The sequence below is a fragment of the Cryptomeria japonica genome, chromosome 7, assembly GCF_030272615.1.
Source record: "Cryptomeria japonica chromosome 7, Sugi_1.0, whole genome shotgun sequence".
Taxonomy (NCBI): domain Eukaryota; kingdom Viridiplantae; phylum Streptophyta; class Pinopsida; order Cupressales; family Cupressaceae; genus Cryptomeria; species Cryptomeria japonica.
In genome coordinates, this window is record NC_081411.1 from 573,864,556 (window position 1) to 573,878,341 (window position 13,786).

At 35.8% G+C, this 13,786-nt stretch overlaps 1 long non-coding RNA gene across 2 annotated transcripts; it reads left to right on the plus strand.

The window, feature by feature from the left end:
* The first annotated feature begins 11,246 nt into the window (after positions 1-11,246).
* On the plus strand, positions 11,247-12,203 carry LOC131073107 (uncharacterized). 2 transcript variants are annotated; one of them, XR_009112824.2, is made up of 4 exons: positions 11,247-11,371; positions 11,632-11,700; positions 11,793-11,906; positions 12,032-12,203. It is a non-coding gene; the product is annotated as an uncharacterized LOC131073107 (long non-coding RNA). The 2 variants fall into 2 exon arrangements; XR_009358358.1 differs by having other exon boundaries at positions 11,632-11,906.
* The last annotated feature ends 1,583 nt before the right edge of the window (positions 12,204-13,786 follow it).

A 13,786-nucleotide genomic window follows, 5' to 3' on the forward strand; every position in this document is an offset into this window, starting at 1 on the left:
TATCAAACGAGGTATAAATAATCAAGCAAGTGGTAAAGCTCAAGACATTGATGGATTGCAAGGATAATTTTCAAAGTGGGGAGTTGAGATTATAACCTCACACATCAATAGAATATTTAACAAAATTATACAAAGTAGCTTACCACTTGACTGGACAACCAATGTTGTTATCTTTCTTTGAAAAATTGTAGACATCAATAATCCTTCTAACTATCATACTACTATGGCCAATCCTCTTATTGAAAAAAAAAATGGGAGAATGATAGAAAACAAACTTAGCAATTGGGTACAAAAAGAGGGAAAAAGTCAAAAAGACATGCTAGATTTAGATTTAAGCACTTTTCTATTGATCATTGCATCTCTCTTAGGCACTTCGTCGAAAAGGTTTGGGACATCCAAAACATAAAGGTTTTTTGTTGCTTCGTTGATTTCAAAAAGCATTTTTTATTGTTCTGAGGGATAAGCTTTAAAGTAGAATGAAAAAACTTGGGATTCCAAATGAGTGTAGAGTAGTTGTTCATTAAATCTATGAGAAAGTTAGAGCTAAAATAAAAAATGAATAGGGCATTTTTAAATGCTTTGATAGCAACATTAGATTCAAATTGGGGTGTCCTCTACACCCCACACTAGTTTTCTTATACATTGATAAACTTAAAGAATGGTTAAACAATACCATTGGAGAGGGTATCCAGCTAGCAAGTTAGTGGTGAATTTTCTTTTGTTGAATTTTGTAACATAGGCACATGCAAGATCAAACGTAAAACAAGAACACCTTCCACAAATGAAAGCTGCACAAATGAATGATTTATTACTCAAAAGAAAAGTATAGAATTACAATTGTACATTGAGGCCCTTATGAAGAAATCTCAGAGATAAATTTAGGATAACTAAAGTGCAAGCATGAGGAGCTAAATAAAGCTCAACTATAGCTAAATTAGATGTATAAAAGCTAAACTAGGTGCATAACTAAAATAAGCACTCCTAAGTGAACTTAAGAAATAAAAAACATAACTAGTTGTAAAAAGGCAACTAATAGCTAACTATGCTCTAAGACCCCCCCTAAGTGAAACTTAGGGTGATTAGAAAAACACTAAATGCATGAATGTAGAAATGGGTCCCAACAACAAAAGGTGTGGTTAGATGCCCATGTACAAACCAACGAAGTCTCTCTAAGCAGAAAAAAGGAGATAAACCACTTGGGAAAAAACCCCTCTCCAAAAGTGAGAGATGAAAAGAAATGAAAAAGGTATTACATGTGACTAAGATGAAGGACTCCAAGTGCCCCCCCGAGTACTTAATCAATCACATAAGTACAATCAAGATTCCCTCCATAGGAGAGACAATGTATCCCCCCATAACAAAGAAGATTCAATGCCAAAGATGAAGGCTCAAGGATGAATGTTGATGACATGAATGGCACACCACGTTCCTCTCCTTAGGAAGAAACAAATCAAGTGGATAAGGCTAAAACAATTCCATGGAAGGATATGAAAGGAAAAGTCTCATGATGTGTGCCATGGAAGACTGCTCAACTATCCAACTGTCTAAATCAAGAGACGCTAAATCAACTGAAGTAAATCCAAACTATTGTGAAGATACCAATTGAACAACCTCTGAAGGCATTGAAGATGGGATGACAAGAATGCTCAAAATTCCATCAAGGAGGAATGGAATATCCTCGGTCATGTCCCTAATGTCTAGAGTGTGTGATGTATCAAATAACCTTGCAATATATGGCAAATGCTCATCCCACTCTATTGAAACTGGAAGGGGACAATCAATCTATTGAACTAAACTAATATGTAAAGAAGCAGGAGGGGGAGGAGGATCAATACAAGTCTCAAGAACCACCGTGGATGACTGAAGCACACATAGGTTCAAGTGAGAAAACCTCTCTTCAATTTTTTGATATACTCTCGATACATGAGAGATAGGACCATATGCATGCTCAATGGGACAAAAATACGAGAAAACATACAATCATGTTGTATGATCAACACTGCCAACTACAACAAGATCTTTACCATGCAGATCTTCAATAAGAATTGAATCAAGGGTGAACTCAACTATCTTTCCTATCCCACTATGAGTAATATAGTAGGTGGAAATGTTTGAAGATAATGCAGGTACATAATGAACATTATCGAATGTGTCATCATCAACCTCAATACAACCACTCACATTAACACTCATGTAAGTGTTGTCACCCATCAAAATATGTGGAAATGTATGATGCTCAAAATAAGAGAACATACCCTTTGATGATGTCATATGATGTGAAGCTCCTGAATCTAGATGCCGCTTGGAGGATTGCGAATGTATTGATGCAAAAAGAGCATGGCCTTTCATCTTGTCTTTACCACGTGTCATAGATAAAGACCCAGAATGTTCAGGTCTTGAAAGGGTGGAAGAGGATGCACTATATGAAGGTAGCTAAATATTATTCTTTTGAAGTTCTTTTATCTCACCAAATTTGCTTTGCATAACATTGATACTCATCATGTCTAGACTTGGTGTCATAAGCACACTCAGGCTTCTCCTTCCTAGATGAAGACCTCTCGAAAGAGGTTGAAGAATTTGAATCATGTACATGAGACTCTAAATCTTGAGGCAACTAAGTAGACTATGTACCTATGTTCTTCTACTTCTTCTTTTGTTTCCCTATAGATGTAGGAATCTGAACAACCATAGCCTAAGATTTGGAACCAAAAATTGAATCAAGTTGCGATGGCTTGGGCTTCTCTTGTGTCACGCACTTACAAAACACCTCAAATTAAGGCATAGTGAATGTAGTACTAAAACATCCATGGTGGAATAGAACGATGAAGCAAAGAAGTGATATTGGCCTCGAAGCTTGGACATAATCAAGAAGATGCACTCTTTATCATTCTTTTGCTTGCCACAACCCTGTAGCTATTATTTAATGGATTTTAACTTAAATAGAAATTCCTCAATGTAAGAAAATGAATTAGGTGTCTATGATGTAAAATATGTCTCAAGCTAAAGTGCATGAAACACATTAATACCCCAAAAAAATTGCTCAAATTTGAGCCACATACTATTAGGAGTGGTGCAAGAGTAAATATGGAACTAGAGACTTTCTAAAACATGTAGGGCAATCCAGCCCTTAGCCTGATTTGTCTTGTCTCTGCACTGAATGATCTCATACTCAATAGTCAAGTTGGGTTAGGTTTGATCTAAGAAAAACCATAAACCCCTAGACCGAAGCAATTTGACCATTATAGTATTCCAACTATGATATTTATGAGGAGTGAGTTTCTCAATAGAAGGATCCACCAGTGGGATAGGGTTAGATTAATATAAAAATCTGGAAGATAATGATTCTACCCCCTTACAGCAAGAAAAATGAACCCTTTTGCACTCGTACAAGATGAGAAATCATAAAATGGAGAAATGATAAAAAAAAGAGATCACTGAGTACTTGATAAATATTCTATAAAAAATGATGACATATTTAGATAAAGGATTTTGAGATATTCTCAATGATATGTGGAAGTCAAAAAATGAAGTTCGTTTGCTCAAGTTATGGCCTTGAAAGCTCAAAACTAAAGGCTGACTTTGGAGGCTTAGTATGGAAAATTGGTGCAGAATCTAATCAAACCACATACATAAAGAGATATCCCTCTTAACCATCTTTCCAATCATATCTCGTTTGCCTAATTTTGATTTTCTATGACGAAGTTATGAGCAAAACACTGAAGACTACTTTTTAGGGTTTGGAAGGCTTGAAGGCACCCCAAAAATGGAATTTTTTTGAAAATAGCAACCTTTTGAAAATAGAAAGTTTTGAAAAATAGAAAGTTCCCAAATATAGAAACTTTCCAAACATAGAAACTTCTCAAAAATAGAATATTTTCAGAAATATAAACTTTTTGAAAATGGAAACTTGTTGAAAATGAAAACTTTCCAAACACGTAAACTTTCTGAAAAAAAATTGAAAAGAATTTGTCGATCTCCGATCTCAACAAATTGATAAGCAATTTTAGGGTTCTCAGGCCTCCTAAGCATGATGGTGATTTCTATATTGCCCCAAACGAACCAGAGTTTTTAGCTACCTCCAAAACTTGCCTTGAAAAATGTGCCTTCAACCAATTTGACCCCAAATTTTAACTACTGGATTTTGACAAAATGATAATTTATCTTAGGGTTTTTTGATGTTGAAAACGTGACCATGATAAACGTTTTACTCTAAAATTGATTAAAAAAAATGCCTACCTCCAAATCCACAAAAAGCAAATATGTGACCCTACAATGCTTCTAAGCAAAGAAACCCTGAAAACTTGAGAAGGGGCTTGCCGAATCCATGCTCTGATACCATGTTGAATTTCATAACACAAGCACCTACAAGATCAAACTAAAAAATAAGAATAACTTCCACAAATGAGAACTACACAAATGAATACTATATTACTCAAAAGCAAAGAATATGAAATTATAGGATGAATTACAATTGTACATTGAGGTGCTTATAAAGAAAGCATGAGGAGCTAAGTAAATTTCAACTCTAGCTAAACTAGATGCATAAAAGCTAAGCTAGGTGCATAACTAAAATGAGCATTCCTAAGTGAACTTAAGCAAAAAAACATAACTTGTTGTAAAAAGGCAACTAATAGTTGAATATTCTCTAGCATAATTTATATAAAAATTATTTTATTCTAATTGTAAAATATGCTCAAGATTTGAGAGAATATTTGAATTCTTTAAAGATCTTTTATCAAGAGGTTGGGATGCAAATTAACACTAACACGACCACAAAGTCATGATATTTTTCTTGAAGGGGAAGAAGAAATAGGTTGACTTTATTTTTTAGGGAAGTTCTTTGGACATAGTGGAAGAGTACAAGTACTTAGGATTTGATTTTCACAACAGGCTTAGTTGGTAGATACGTCAAAGCATAATTGGAGATAATTAGAAAGAATTCAAAAAATATTTAATCACTAGTAGTCTCAAAGTCAAATTAGTGATCCCCTACAAGATCCTTTTAGTTGAGGTTGGTATGTTCCTAATAGAGACATCAATGATATTTCATTTACTAAGATACTTAAAAAAGGTTGAAAATCTGGATAAGCATCATTGGCCCAAAATGGTTGTTGAAGAGGAATCAGATTGTAGAAAGAAGACTTGGAGGAAACATAACAATAAATGGATGGACACTTGTGGGATATTAATTTGCAAGACTGTCCTAACACTAATTTGAGGAGATAAAAATGTTTGTGATAGATAAATTTAGGACTACCATATCGACAAAATAGATTAGTTAAAAAAACCTTATTATGTCAAAGAATTAAACCCCATGTTGAAGAATGAAAAAAAAGCTAATTTGAGGGTTGCAATTAACGGAAAGGCTAAAATTTTAATCACACATTTGAGGACCAATTCTAATCATATTAGATGTGAAACAAGTAGATAAACAATCCCCAAGGAAGATTGGGAAGCAAGGACTTACATTTTTCGGCAAAGGGGTGATTGAAACTGAATGGCACTTCATCATAGTGTGTAGTGTATGAGGATATTCATAGGAAATTCAAAACCAAATTGAAAGTGGATATTCGAAATGATTTATTTCAAGAGAAAGGCTTCACAAAACTATGGGTGTTTTGGTCAAGTTTCACAATAGAAGAGTTAACATTGAAAGGAATATTAAGATGTGTTAATTTTGTCTCTTGGTCCCTTAGACTACTTATTCTCATGGACTTCATTAAAATTATTTTACATTTATCCATCATCTCCCATTGGTGTGGTACACAAATAATTTTTAGCAATGGGGATTTATAAATAAGAATCGACAATAATCATTTTTAGTGGGTCCTAGCACAATGGGGCATTCGAGGGTCGTGAGGTCTAAAAATGGGGGCATCTTCAATCTCATGGGTTCAAAAAACTATTTTGTAAGAAACAATCTTCTTAGTTCTACCATTTTTTCAAACATTGAAAACTTGAGATGTGCAAAGCATAGTTAAGAGAGACAAGGGTATGAAAATCATGTCTAAATAATAATAAAACCTCAAGTCAGAAACTCAAGGGTCCAGAGTAAAAAACACTTTTTCGTTGAAGATTTTCACCCAAAAATTCTAGGGTCAATGAAATTTTCATTAGGTTGCTTTGAGTGAATAAGTGATCTTCAAATGCAGTTAACTAGTTCTTGGATTAGGAGGTTTACCAAGAGGGTTTAAATGTTCCCTAAAATCAAACTCTTAAAATAACAAAAGGGATCACAAACCCATACACAACAGGGCATTCAAGGGTCATGAGGGTTAAAAATGGGGGCATCTTCAATCTCATGGGTTCAACAAACTATTCAATAAGAAACAAATTATCCCAACATCTCCTTTTTAATCTTCTTAGTTCTACCATGTTTTCAAACATTGCAAACTTGGGACATGCAAACCATAGTTAAGAGAGACAAGGGTATGAAAAGCATGTCTAAACAACAAGAAAACTTTCAAGAAACCTTGGGCATGGAAACTCAATGGTCTAGAGTAAAAAACACTTTTTAGTTGAAATTTTCACCCAAAAATCCTAGGGTCAATGAAATTTTCATTGGGTTGCTTTGAGTCAATAAGTGATCTTCAAATGTAGTTAACTAGTTCTTGGATCAGGAGGTTATACAAAGAGGGTTTAAAGACTCCCTAAAATCACACTCTTCAAATAACAAAAGGGATCACAAACCCATACCCTAAAGTTCAAATAGGGAATATAGCTGGACCTTGGATTTCTTTATAGACAAGGTGTCACCACGTTAATCTTGATTTTTTTTTTTAAATCTGTAATAGCAATATTTTTATTAATAATATACGAAAAATATTACATAAAAAACCAGCCAAAATTGGGCTGATGATATTCAAAAACTGCCCCCACCCTGCAACTACCATCCACCTGTCATTAAAAGACAACCCTTACATTCACCACCTGAAACTAAGATTCAAAGCTCCATAAAACTTACCACCTATACATTGTAGAAAAACTCTCCCTCCAAATGACAACAAAACCATGTACACCAAGAATATCAACACTAAAATAATTCCTACCCTAGACCACATACAACAATACAAAAATCCCTCTATTCATAGACTGTATAAACATATAACATCATCAACAAAACAAGGGAATATAAAAAAACTACCTTGTTTCTACCACAAATCATGCCCACTTTTCTCAAGCATTTCGTTGAGCCTTCCTGCATGCCTTTACCACATTTCCACCTTGAGTCCTCCGCACTCGCAGGGAACACCTACGACCCCCAGAATTTGACTCCTCATCCATCAACACCACTGCAAATTCCCTTTAGGCCTCCTTGTTCTGAATGAAGGTCTTAATTGTGTCTCATCCAATAAGGGCCTCCGCCCTCCTCTCGTCCTTGTCACATTCTGATGGCTACCTCATGAACAAAATGAGCTCATACACATCCTCCACCCGCAAATCCTCAATACCCTCACTCACATCAAACCCTACCCCCAATACTGCCCATTCCGATATGGAATCCAACCCCTCCAGCCAGTCCTTCTCCAAAATTGAATTCATAACCCACTTGATAGTGTCTGTGGGTTCACTCAAATTTGAATCGCAGGCAATGACCACACAAACAATATCCATATTGGTCTTATACCTATGCTTGAGTTGCAAGAAGGTGTCGCCAACTAGAATCTCAACCACTCGAATAAAATCTACATCCCCAAATAGAAACAACCATCTCAGCTGTCGAGTCATAACCTTCCCATGAAAGGCAACCTGCAGATGAGAAGTGATGAGAGTGAAGTTTGCCTTCATCCTTCCCTCCACCTCAAAGATCACTATCGCACTCAAGTACAAATGCTGCCACCAAGCACCTCTGGCTTGCTTATAACGCCACCTCGCACATTCCTTGTCCCATCACTCCAACTCCCCTACCATGCCATTAATGATCACATGCTTTAAAGGATGATGCCACTAATTATCTGACCATGCAATCTCTTTGAAATCCTCGAAGTGTACCTCTCCAACTTCAGTGAATGATGACACCCATTTAGATAGTACATCCGCCTCATGATTTCCCATACGTCTTATGTGGCTCACCTCATATCTTTTTAAGGGCTCCAACTAATCTTTGATAGACACAATATATTTTTGCAAATTTCATGCTTGAATTTCACCACTAATAATTGCATTAATGATTATCATTGAATCTCCTTCCAAGTGGATAGTGTGCAATCCTAATTGTTTCCCCAATTTAATCCCGAAAAGAACCGCTTCTGCTTCAGCCACATTATTTGTTCCATCTTAAAAAAAAATTCCTCTAATTGCCACTATTTTACCCTCCCAATCCCTCACCACACACCTAATACCCGAGGATCCAGGATTCCCTTTTGAAACCCCATCAAAATTAACTTAATAACAACCCTCCCTTGGTTTTTTCCACTTCACCTCCTTCTGAGTATCCTCTCCCAAATGTACTCAGACTTGCCCCTTAACAAGCTGCACCAAGTTAATCTTGTTGATACAAATGAGAAGTTGGTCTTTGTAAAATCGAGGCAATATAAAGGGATTTTAAGATGCAAGAAGGTTTGAAATAGGAGGTATTTGCAAAAAAATCTCACCATAATAATACCAAAAACAACTAGAAATAATGCAATTGTTACCATTAAAATGCCTCATTTAGTAAGTGTAAAAACTAAGTAAGAGGAGGACAAAGGTAAAGAGAAAGAATAAATTTTCACTTAAAGAGTATGATAGGGAAAATAAAAGAAAAATAAAAAAAGTTTCACACAAAACAAATGAGAAAGAGTGAAAGGTTTTCAAGGCAATAAAGACTCATATAGTCCCATGATCACTTCTTCATTCTGGTGATGAGAGCTCTATGTAAATGAGATAATGATAATGGAAAAGAGATTTAATACATATAAATAGAGGAGAAACATTGTTGGAATCAAGGAACACTGAGAGGGGGGGTGAATCAGTGTTCTGTAGGTAAATAATTTTTTAAACTTATTCTCAGACCACCGGAAGAAAATGCAAGAAATTAAAATGTAGGAACACAAGATAATCAACCACAAAATCATAACACCAGGGGGTATGTGCACAAAGATGGTGATCAAAAAAGTGGACACCACCAAAAAAAAACATGGAAAAACAAGCAGCACATACACGGTTCTAAAATTTGAAATCACTGCGTATGTGCTTAGGTCCATTATTCTCGAGCCTAAAAAAAAAGATACTACGTACGCATTGTCTTTAGGAAAGTGAGTGTGTACGCGTTGTCTTTAGGAAAGTGAGTGTGTATGCGTTGTCTTTAGGAAAGTGAGCGCGTACACGTTGTCTTTAGGAAAGTTAGCGCATACGCGCTGCTTTTAGGAAAGTGAGTGTGTACGCGTTCATAAGCCCTAAAAGACCGCGTATGTGGTACCTGTCAAAAAAAGTTTTTTAAAAAATGACTAGGTCTTATTTTCCCATGACCACGGTATTTTTTCCTCATTTTCCTCCATGAAACCGCAAACGGGCTGCCACATTTCTCCACCAAACGCTATGGATCATTTATTCAATTTGTTTTATGTTTTGAATTTAATTTTGTTTATTTTGATTAGGTTTTTTTATTTTTTGTTTCGAAACCCAGATTCTAATAATCCACAACAACAACAACAAAATGCACCTCCTGAAAACTCCGAACAAAACCCACAAGATACACCTCTAGTTCCTCCTTTTGACCATACACCTGAAACATAGGAGCAATTGATTAATTAGTTAGGGAAAAACATGTCTAAAATAAATAGACTGATTAATAAATTGAAAACATCTGAGCTTGAGCATCATAAATCCCTCGCCACTAGCCTAGAAAAATTAGCTAGTGGTGCCACAACCGTTTCCACACAAATTACAAAATGGGGAAACTTTAGGGATATGTGTCATCAATACTATGCTGGTGGGTTATCATACGAGGGAGTGAAAAAAAAAAATATTAGTAAACAACAAATATGTGCCATTTTTGTTGATCCTAAAATTGGTCAGTCGTTACCTCTTAATACAAAGAGGTTTCCCATACATTGGTGTACCAATGTGCAGATGAAGAATCTTTTTTGGAAGAGGTGGTGGATGGTCTTTGATGATCCACCTTGTAATAATTATGAGTTGCCATTGTATTTTTTGAGAAAAGTATACCGTGAGTTTGTCCTCAATGTGCGTCCAAACTATTTTGACAAGAGAGAGTTCTATGGTAGAGGTGGCGGCTCTGCCCAAGGTAGACCTGGAGCCCATAGGTGGGTAGCCTTGGAGAGTCGTCGCCCCCTAGCACCCAAACCCAAGGTGCATCAAGTTGTCCTAGTAGAGCTGAAAGAGTCGATGGAGCTACAAACTCTTCAAGTGGCTACTACATTGACTGGTGCCATCATCCATCATTGGACACAGTTAGCACACCCTCTTATACTGGATGATGAGCCATTAATTGCTCCAGGTGGCGACATAGAGCCCATTCAGCATGTGTGTGTCAGCTGCTCAGGGACGGATGACGTGACTGCTGCAGATAGATCCACATCTCAATCATGCATGATTTGCGGGAGTAGATGTCAGACCCGCATGGCTGAAGATGTGGCGCTGATAGAGGAGTTGATGGAGATGTTGTTTTCCCATCAACCGCAGACACAAGTGTGTTGATTTGAATTCATAGCATTTTATTTATCAGTCACTTTAAATTTGTAATTACATAAATGAATTTTCATTTATACATCAATTTAAATTGATACAAATAATATGCATTTCAGGATGTAGCTACACAGTATCCCATACTCCTCCTGCAGTTACTACAGCTGCAACTTCGATGCATGAGGTATAAATTTTGTAACATGTTAAAACATAATAGTACACTTTGAATTCAAAAAAATTACAAGATATACTAACTATCTTTAATGCTTGGTCCAAATTTTGGTTTATAGGTGTCGACAGCAGACCAAATGTCCCAGATTGATGACATCACACTCTCAGTGATCGATTTTGGCCTACAAGGCTATACGGTATCATATTTTGTAAACCCCTTTTTATGTATTGTTTTGATGGAACATGCAAGTCATTTCATTTTATATTTTTAAAATTATGTTTAATATATTATCTATACTAATATCTCATGTTAATTTTTTTTTTTTAGGGTACCCCCTCCACGTCTAGGCCTTGTCCTAAGCAAAAGAATTCCTCGAAGATGCCAAAACGTGGGAAGAAGGTAATTGAACACATTTTTAGTTGTACAATTGTTTTAAAATGTTGAAATTGTCTTAGTTGGGATTTGTAGATTAATTAGTGTTTTTTGTCTATTTTACATGTATAGCGGCCATTGAGCTATGTGGATTTGTTGAATGCACCTTATTCGCCCGTGGATCGAGAGGGGGCAGAGGTATGTATCTCTACTTTATTTTATTGATTTCATGATTATATGGACGTGTACATGTGAACTTGTGATAAATTATAATCTTATAATTTTTCATATAGGAAATATCCATAGTTGCTTCATCAATGGCAAGCCCTCCTCCATGCACTAGAGAAGCATCTCAGGATCCAGTACACTTTTGTTTGATATATTACATTAATTGTTTTTAACCTACAATACTTATCATTATATTAATTGTATTTAATATTTGATCATTTTTTGTATAGGTAATAGTGACAGTTTCTCCATCGATGGTGAGCCATCCTTAGTCCATTGGAGAAGCATCTCAGGCATCAGTACGTCATTGTTCTCTATATTATAGCTTTTAAGTGTTTTTGATGTATTTATATTAGTACATTTTATTAATTGTACATTTAATCTACAATAGCCCCCTTCGCGGTTCAGCCATAATGTGGATCCTTTTAAGTTTGTCTTCAAGAAAACTCCTAAGAGTGACAAGGAGAGGAGAGTGAAGACATTAGCTCTGAGATCAGCCGATGAGGTAATCTACATTTCAATTGCAAAGGAATTATAGTTAAATACATAGTTATGTTGTTAATTGTGAACTATTTTCTACGAAAGAATTCTAACTTGGCTTTTGAATTGTGGTTTTGCAACCATTTATAGAGCCGTGTATTGCATCGAAGAGGCTTGATTTTGATGATCCACCACAAGTTTAGGATCATATAGTGTTAGTTGTGGTCATATAATGACTAATACATGTAGATATATTCTAATTTTTTTATTGTATATTGATTTGGACATGGCATATGCCACATTTTTGTAATACTTGTATTGACTTGGCAGACATGCCTTTTTTTGATATATATATAAATGTTGATATTCAATCCAATAAATGTGTACTAGGTTCATTATTGTGTATTCGTTGTATTTCATGGTTGTCCTTTTATAAGGTTAATTGATCATTTTCCTATGTAATCAACAATATGAATATAAACAACAAAAATCTATGATATAAAACATTGCAATCATGGAATATGATATGATAAAAAATTTAAAATGTTGAATTAACCCTACAAAAATCCTTGTATTCAATTAATTATTGTGTATTCATTGTATTTGGTAGTTTCCCTTTCATAAATTTAAATGAATATTTGCCTATGTAATCAACAATATGAATATAAACAACAAAAATTGACAATATGAATATAAACAACAATATGTTTGTGGTGCGAGAGCACCCTCATGCTCGCAATGATCAAATTTTGGTTCTCATGTTTGGGGTCATTTGGATGATGTAAAAGTTTCTCAATTATCATCAGAGTTGTCAAAGCTGTCAAAGTTTGGCTTCATTTGGATAAAAGATGTAAAATTTGCTCAGTTGTTGTCAAAGTTGCAAGATAGGCTAGAATTGATTTGTTTTGTCATGTGAACAAACCAATGTCACGAGCATGTCCCAGTGGGTAGGCTTACACTAGGCATTCTCCTCTCATGCATCCCAAAGCATCTGAACGTCGAGAGTCATACCCTACCGACGAGATCTCTCAAGTGCCCTGAGTCCAAAAAATTGTCAAACTTTGACGGATTATTTCTTCCAATCTAGGACACATGTGATCAATCTGTTTGAACCTGTGGGGTCACGTGAGGCTCCTCTATAATGGTCTATCTTAGTTTTTGATGAATTAGAGCCATTTTCAATTGGTAGCATTTTTTGCCTACTGCAAAAACTGTCAATTGCATGCAACGCAAAGTTGCAAGATAGGCTAGAATTGATTTCGTTCATCGTGTGCACAAACTGACATCACAAGCATGTCTGGTTGGGAATTTTTACACTAGGCATGCTCCTCTCGTGCATCCCAAAGCATCGGAACGTCCAGAGTCATACCCTACCGACGCGATCTCTCAAGTGCCCTGAGTCCAAAAAATAATAAAACTTTGACAGATAGTTTCTTCCAATCTAGGAGACATATGATCGATCCATTTGAACCTGTGGGGTTGTGTGAGTCTCCTCTACAATGTCCTATCTAATTTTTGATGACTCAGATCCATTTTTGATTAGTAGCATTTTTTCGCCTACTGCAAAAATCGTGAGTTACATGCAATGCAAAGTTGCAAGATAGGCTAGAATTGATTTGGTTCATCCTGTGCACAAACCAACATCAAGAGAACGTCCAGTTGGGAAATTTTATGCTAGGCATGCTCCTCTCATGCATCCCAAATCATTGGAACATCAAGAGTCATACCCTACCAATGCAATCTCTCAAGTGCCCCGAGTCCAAAAAATTGTCAAACTTTGATGGATTGTGCTCTTCAAATGTACACATCCTGATAAATATTGTAAACCACCACATATAGCACAAGAACCTTCCAAACAAGGTATCTTAAAATAAATGCAACCACCATGTCTACTACATAGCACAC